The 7,387-nt window shown below is 46.8% G+C and overlaps 1 protein-coding gene across 1 annotated transcript in view; it reads right to left on the bottom strand.

The window, feature by feature from the left end:
* The window catches only part of ZFHX3 (zinc finger homeobox 3), a 229,003-nt gene extending 221,622 nt beyond the window's left edge, over window positions 1–7,381 (bottom strand). The window contains 1 exon segment of the mRNA XM_025045294.1: window positions 7,072–7,381. The gene's annotated coding sequence lies outside the window, so the exon portion shown is untranslated.
* Between the last annotated feature and the right edge of the window lie 6 nt (window positions 7,382–7,387).

Below are 7,387 nucleotides of genomic sequence, written 5' to 3'. Positions count from 1 at the left end.
CGGGGAGGGCACATGATAATTAACTCAGCAAGTTGATAGTATTTGCATATAAATGCCTCCACAAATCACTACAAACAAGCCAGGACGAGTCAGGCCTATTAGCATATACAAGCCAGCCTGGGAAGGCCTCTCTAGGTGGGTCATTGAGTGGGCTGCTCACTTAGAAGGCCGCCTGCCAGCTTGGGGGCGACAGGGTGGGGGCATATGAGGGGAGGGCTGGGGAGGACAGGGAGGGACACTGTCTATTTCAGACTCTTTCGCTCCTGAACTCAGTTGCAGGATGTCAAAAAGAGTTGGCTTTCTGCCCAGCCTATAAGAGCTGAAGAAATGCTGGACCTTTTAGTTTCTTTCTTCCAGGGTGTTTGGAAACAAAAGGTAGCAGAGGCTATCAGCAGCGACGAAAGTAATACAAGAGAAAAGGATATGGGGTGGCCACTAGCACTGTGGAGAGGATATTCAATATGCTATAAGCACTATGAAGATTTGTTTTCTGTCATTTAACTCCCACTATCAATGTGAGGTGTATATTATGCCCATTTTACAGATGAAGGAAGTGAGGCTTAGAGAGATTAAATGACTGGTCCACTAGTACACAGCTAGGTGGAAGCAGAGCTGGGCCTCATGCCTATGACCCCAGCAGAGGGAAACAGGCTAAAGCAGCGTGCAGATCGGAAGCCGGCTTCCCCAAGAGCAGGCTCATTTGATTCATCTCTGCTTCTGCCAGGAAACTGAGTGTGAACAACAGAACACCATTTCAAGGGCTGATTCACAAGCGGCACTCTGATCCTGAACTGGACCCTACCCTGTTTTATTTTGTAATTATCTCATTCCTTCAACCAATGAGGAGGACAGCACCTCCCTCCAATGAGATACTTGAGCGTCTGCTGCAGGATTTCCTCTATCAGCCAATTTCTCCATTGTCTGGACAACTGCAACAGATTCTCCAGCAAAGGCAAAATAAATTGACAGTCCTTTGCCCAACGGTATAAAAGTTCTCTGCTTTCCCCAAAGATACTCCTATTGAAAGAAAAATCCAGCTCCAACGCCTTCTTTGGGGGGACTCCTATAACTTTCACTTCTGCCATTCTTTACTTGGAACTCCATTTTAAAAGTAAGCCTAGGGGGAGGGGAAGTAAGCCAGGTAGGCCAGGTAGCATGTGTTCAAATTGTCAGGTACGCAGGTTGACAATCTTCAATGCCTATCCCTAAGCAATCATTATGTATCAAATATAAAAGCGATGCCATTCGAGAGCCTGGCAGAACAGAGGTGGCATTTAAAAGGAGTTGCTTAAGCAGTGACATCAACTTCCTAGCACGCATCGAATCCCCAGGCCTCTTCCATAAGTGTCCAAAAGTTGACTCGACGCTTTAGCAACGATGCAGATGTTCCAGGGAGAAAATACGGAGCTGTTACAAGAAAAGCAAAAACCGCTCCCCCTACTAGCCAAATGTGCATTAAGAACCAAGGCCCCGAGCCAAAGACCATTTTAAAAAGTGGGGCCTGAAATGGTGGAAGAGGCTTACATTGTTTCTTGAACGGTTAAGAAAAATTGTTTAAAAAAAGAACAGAAAGAAATATTGCTGAGGCGGGAAAAAAAAAAGGCACACACGTGTTCTTTAGCATATTTTCACTGGACTAAGATGTCAGGAAGAGAAAAGCTGTCCAAAATGGGCCACTTAGAGACCAGAAGTGTGAGAAGCAAATCAGTTCATGTCTACACATACGGACTTTTTATAGACTTACAGGAGTTTAAACTTCTTTGAAAAGAGCTTTTTATACACTGAAGGGAGACTTCCATATTTGAACAGGCACTTATATGACTTTGAGGGGGCTACAGGGCTGAAATCAAATATCAAATTAAACCCCTTAGTCTTTTCTTCAGTCAGCTAATCTGACTCCAGCCTCTCTACTAAGGAAATTCAAGGGAGAAGACAGACAGCCACCTGTGAACTGAAACTAATACTGAAATGCAGAGCCTACAAGAGATGTGCAGAGGCATAGTCCTCCTTCAAAATCTAGCTCAACCAACAGACGCAGAAGAATTTTTCTCCAGTCACATTCCCAGATGAAATTGGGCACCCCTGAAAAACCAAGAAACACACAAAATTGCTCTTTTGCCCACTCCCAAGGACCACCCCCAGTCATTCAGCCCTTCTTACTCATTAAATCTACACAGTGTTCCCATCCAGTCTACAAACCTGAATCATGCTTAACCACCCAAGGCCTCAGTCTGCAGCCCTCTTCTCCAGCTAACATCCTCCAACACACACACACACACACACGCACGCATGCACGCACACGCACACACACACACACACACACGCACGCACGCACACGCACACACACACACACGCACGCACACACACACAAAGAGTTGGAGGTATGAACAGTCACCCAACTCTTGCCTCCAGAAGCATACAAGTCGGGGGAAAGTCTCACTCCCAGATCAAAGGTTTGCGGCTGAAATCACTTTCAGGACAGTGCGTGAAATCGGCAGCAGATGAAAATTCCACCGTCTTTTCAGAGGCCAACAGAGCCAGTTTTCCCAGTTCAGAGTCTTCTTACAAGATCACTAAAGATATTCCGTAAACTCTCAACTGTTGCTCCAAAAGACCCACTTAAAATTAAAGACAAGATAATCATTTAAGAAAGCCTTCAAGGCCATTATGTGATTAGCAGTGCTTCCCTGTCCTCGCCAGGAGCAGGATGCAAGGGGGGTTCGATGGCATCAGTCCAAACTCAGCAGAAGCCAGAGGGGCAAAAAGGCAGGAGGGGAGCACAGGTCTTGCCCACCCCACTCCTATCATGAAGCCTCAGACCAACTGCAGGTGAGAAGGGGATGGAAAAATCTTGGAGATGGCATAAAATTCAAAGGAAGAGCAGCCGAACCACCCTGACCATCTCTCCTCTCTCCCCCCCAGTACAGGAGGCCAGCGAAGGCATGGGGACTTTTGATGTGCACCCCTAAGGCCGCTCTGGAGGGGTGCACATCAGCCCCCCTAAACCCCCCATGCCTTAATCCTAGTGTTGACAAGACTGTGCGGGGGCCCGCTAAGGGGAAGCGAGAAGGGCTCACCCCAAACAGATTACACCCAGGCATTTTGCTAAGAGGCCCTGTCTGGGGTTAAAACCAACAAAACAGAAATCTTGCTCTGAAATGGAGCCACATTTGCCACCTAGCAAACTTTCTATGTCTTTTTCTCCACTTTTGTTCACACCCTTATCCCTGCAAAAGCAAGAAACTCCAAGAACTAAGATTATTTTTTAAACACCTTTAAAAGTAACACATAAGAAGCCAAGACATCTTCCTTGGGTAAAGAACTCTAGAAACACAGCCATCACTGCTGGACCACTCAAAGCCATGTCCTCACCATCTTGTCCCCCATGCCCCGAAGAAAGAAAACCAGAAAAAAAAACATTCAAGTTCTCAGTGCTTCTGAAGCTTCAGCACAATGTTGCTGTCAATTCACCAGTTCTTGTCCATATAAAAGTCATTTACCATATTAGCGGGGGTGGGGGAAGCCTCCTAACATTTGATTGTCACTTTGCACATGTTCCAAGAGAACAACCTGGCAGCCAACTTTAAATCATATAGAAAAGAAATGTGACAGTTGTTGATTTTGTAGTTTTTCTCCTTAATCTGGATTCTGAGAGTGGTTTGCCAATAAGCCAACATTGTTGCTGGGTCTCCCCCTTGGGGCAGTTTGACTCAATCTTAGCTTCTGTATGTTTGTTTCTCCATCTGAGCAGCCTAGGGTCTCAGGACAGGACAGGCATCCTTTCATATTTGACTGAGATTAGCTCCTACAGAGGAATTCCCTCGTCTGGCTTCTAGTAAAATTGGGTCCCCTTTTCCCCAGACTAGTTTCTAATCCAGGCAGAGGAAGGTGATTCTGAGCTGTGCTGTGATTTCTAACAAGCACCATTACAACCAAATTCTCATAGCAGACCATAAGGAGACCCCTATGAAGTTCGCTGAAATGGAATCTGCCTTCCTGTTGTGTTTTTACCAAAACGCTCCCATCCCGGTTAATTACACTAGCCTTGGGAAAAAGAGGAGGCCAACAGGCCCAAGCATTACAGAAATAGGCCAGGCTAAGAGCAGAAACCATTTTAATAACAAATGAAAGTATAAACCACAGCACATGCTGTGCTTCTTGAGGTTACTGATATTGGACATCAGGTGCATTATCCCTGTAACTGGCAAGTGTGAGATGGAATTTGCAAGTTTCTTCAGGCCAGACTCACCAACAAGACGAGGCTAAGCCTTTCAGGTTAAGAAGCACTAAGCTAGCTACTCTCAAAAGCGGGTGTAAAGACAACACACTTTCTTCCCCTTCAAGTAATTCCAGCAATTTCCTACGCTTTTATAAAATGCTGCTTAGTCACTTAAATATTTACTTTTTAACATGAAACTGTTGCAACTTTGCAATAAAAATAATGTCTTAGGTAAAGGTCTGCTTTTGAGCCCTGGAATGTGTCTCACACTAATACATCAGAAAGAAAAAAAAAAAAAAATCTAAAATCCAAAAGGAACAATAGCACATAGTGACAAGGACACAGAAGGACACGCTCCCTGGACACCACTTGTGACCAGAACTGAAAGAACCAAGTTAAATCATCATTAGCCCCAGATAATATTTCGCTAGTATTTATTCTAATGAACTAACAACCTTTGGGTCACCCAAGGTGACCCAGGCCTGTACTAGGAGTGTCTAGCAATCATCATTTAAAGTCATAATGATGAAAACTGAAATCTCGCTTATTTTAACTCCTTGCCACTGGCACTCCAATTGACACCGAGTTTACATGGCAGTTAAATCCATTCCCAAAGCAGCGAGAAGGAAGGCACTTCACTGTCTTGTTGAGAGGAACCAAACAGAGGCCTGCTGAGAGCACTATTTTATTTGGGTCCTTTCCACCCTGCCTGAGTATTCATCTGTGCAAATAAAAGACGGAAGGGAAGAAACCAAAATTAAAGTTTCAGGTGGTTGGAGAAGCGACTCAGATTTTTTTTTTTTTTGGAAGAGTTAGCAAGGGTTTCTCAATAGCTCCCTGTCAATCAAAACTGTTTTCAGGAGAACTGGAAAATAGCAGCTCTATCCTACAGAAAGTACATCCGTTTCAAAAGAGCTGGAAAAGGGAGGTGACCCATGTCATGAAGACAGTAGGTCTTCAAGTCACTTAATTCCTTGTGATTCCAAAAGGACTATTTTTGAAGTAGGAATGCTTGCTTCTGCGTCTGCCCCGTGTTGTTAAATAACACTTGCATAATTAAATAAAAGAGCAAGGTGTGACCCGAGCCCATTCGGAGAGGCATTTCCATGCTCCCTGAAAACATGCTGGAAACGAAATGCAGACAACCTCCTTAGTCGGAAACTTAAGGGAGAGAGGGAAAGTTTCTCTTGGCCTTCATAAGCCACGCTCCCTCTGCAAGGAGTACCTTTGGGGTCTCTGCAAAGTAGAACGAACACAAATACAGGTGTGCAAACATCGAGGTATGTACCTCTCTCCAATGACCCCATTCTTGAAACCCTTAAATTACTGAGGATTGCGGTCTCCTGACTGCCCTCATACCCCACCTCTGTTCTCTAATTGCTTTTCGTGTTGGGGTTGGGTAACAAGAAGGATTCAGAACCTCAGGCCACAGTGACTGTTCTGATAACAAGGAACAGGCCCACGTTCCCGGCCTCGGCCTTTCTTGATCAGGTTACCTTGGAAGGTGTGTGTTTTCCTCTCAAGTGCAATCTGAGCCCCAGCACTCAGCCTTCTCCCTCCAGCCTAGCCTACCGAAACTCGTGATTTTTAGGGTTTCCCCTTGAAAACTATCCAGAAACCACAACCATTAAAAGAACATGAAGGTTTGACACCTCCTGAATTTAGGAATGAGGGGGACTCAAGGGGCCAACTCTAAACTCGCACCTGCTATTTGATGGCAAAGAAACGAAGTTCCCAGGCTAGCGTGAGTTTTAAATTATTGTCTATTTATTTAGTGGCTTGTCTCCAAAGACCTTAAATGCATGGGATGAAATAAGATGACACGTGACTTGCTCACTATCTACCTTCAAGGTTTGTTTTCCTTGCTTTGCCTTGATGTGTTCCACTCAGCATACCCCAGCCTGAGGGAGAGCCCTTCTCCCTGTCTTTTCTTTCCGAGGTTATCTGCCAGTGGTCTTTAGAGTCTTCAAGGTCAGTTACATGACACAGAGGGTGGGGAAAGGGATGACCCTTCTGGATTCACCTGCTCACAGGTTTCATTTACATCAGTTTATACACCCTGCACCACGTGCCAGGCAAAACATTCAGACTACGCCAGGCATGGGCTGTGGTCTTTGCCCTCCAGGCTTTTTCTCATCATTAGAAACACAGGTATGTCCAAAGCAGATAGGACCATTTTCCAGAAACTTCTTTTCCCTCATAGCCTACAATCATTACTTTTGTTGTTTTCTGCTACTGACCTAACTTGGGCATTTGTCCTCCTCTTTCAATAGGACAAACATCTCTTCTCTCCCTCTCGACCACCCCCCTCCCGCCCCCTAGCACGGAAATGAAAGCTGCTCTGATTTTTTTTTTCCAGAGCGGGAACTAAAATTAGAGTGGTCCAATGAATCTCCAAAGGTGCCTTCCAGCTCCAAAACTGATTCTTTTCCTGCTCCACAACAAGCGGACTCTTCATATTGTTTTGAACGGACCAGGGACTTTTCTCTGGGGCTGAAAAGGATGCAGTTTTAGGCGGAGGAACCCAAACTTCTAAATGACACTGGTATTGTAAGTACTCAGAAGACAGGAACTAATCCAAAAGCAAAATAAGGAAGGAAGGAGGGAGGGCAAGAAAAATGGAAGGGAGAGGAGGAGGAAGGGCTTTACTCTGAGCCCAGCAGAATTTAGAGGCTCTCAGTCCAGGTAGGTTCCAATTGGATCTAGCAGTTCAAGTGCATCCAGCATGCCCTTCCCCCACATGCCCGAGGAGAATGGGAAGTTCAGCCAAGACTCGCAGCACCTGCCTGCAGCTCCGGGCTGGCTGCGCAGAGCGGGCGGGCGGGCTGGCGGGGGGAGGAGGCTCCACTCACCTGGCACACAAAGGCTCCGCACACCTCCGGAGAGAGGAGGCACTTGCAGGTCTGGGGGCCACTGCATGCGCGACAATGGGAAATTCCAGCGGCACCCGAGCCCCAAACTGACCCACCCCCGGAGGCATTCTCGCCACCTCCCGCTGCCCCCGGGGCTCCGAGGTGCCTCTGCTTAGGTGCAGGGGAGCCGCAGGCAGGGGAGGGGGTCTCATGGTGGCGGCTAGGGCTGGCGGTCGCCCCTCCCCGGGAGGGAGGGTCCCCGGGCGCCCAGCGGGGATTCACCCACGGGGCGCGGCACTTGCGCCCCTGTCCCCGG

Source organism: Pteropus alecto, unplaced genomic scaffold (assembly GCF_000325575.1).
Source record: "Pteropus alecto unplaced genomic scaffold, ASM32557v1 scaffold42, whole genome shotgun sequence".
NCBI lineage: Eukaryota > Metazoa > Chordata > Mammalia > Chiroptera > Pteropodidae > Pteropus > Pteropus alecto.
This window is presented reverse-complemented; position numbering and strand designations above follow the sequence as displayed.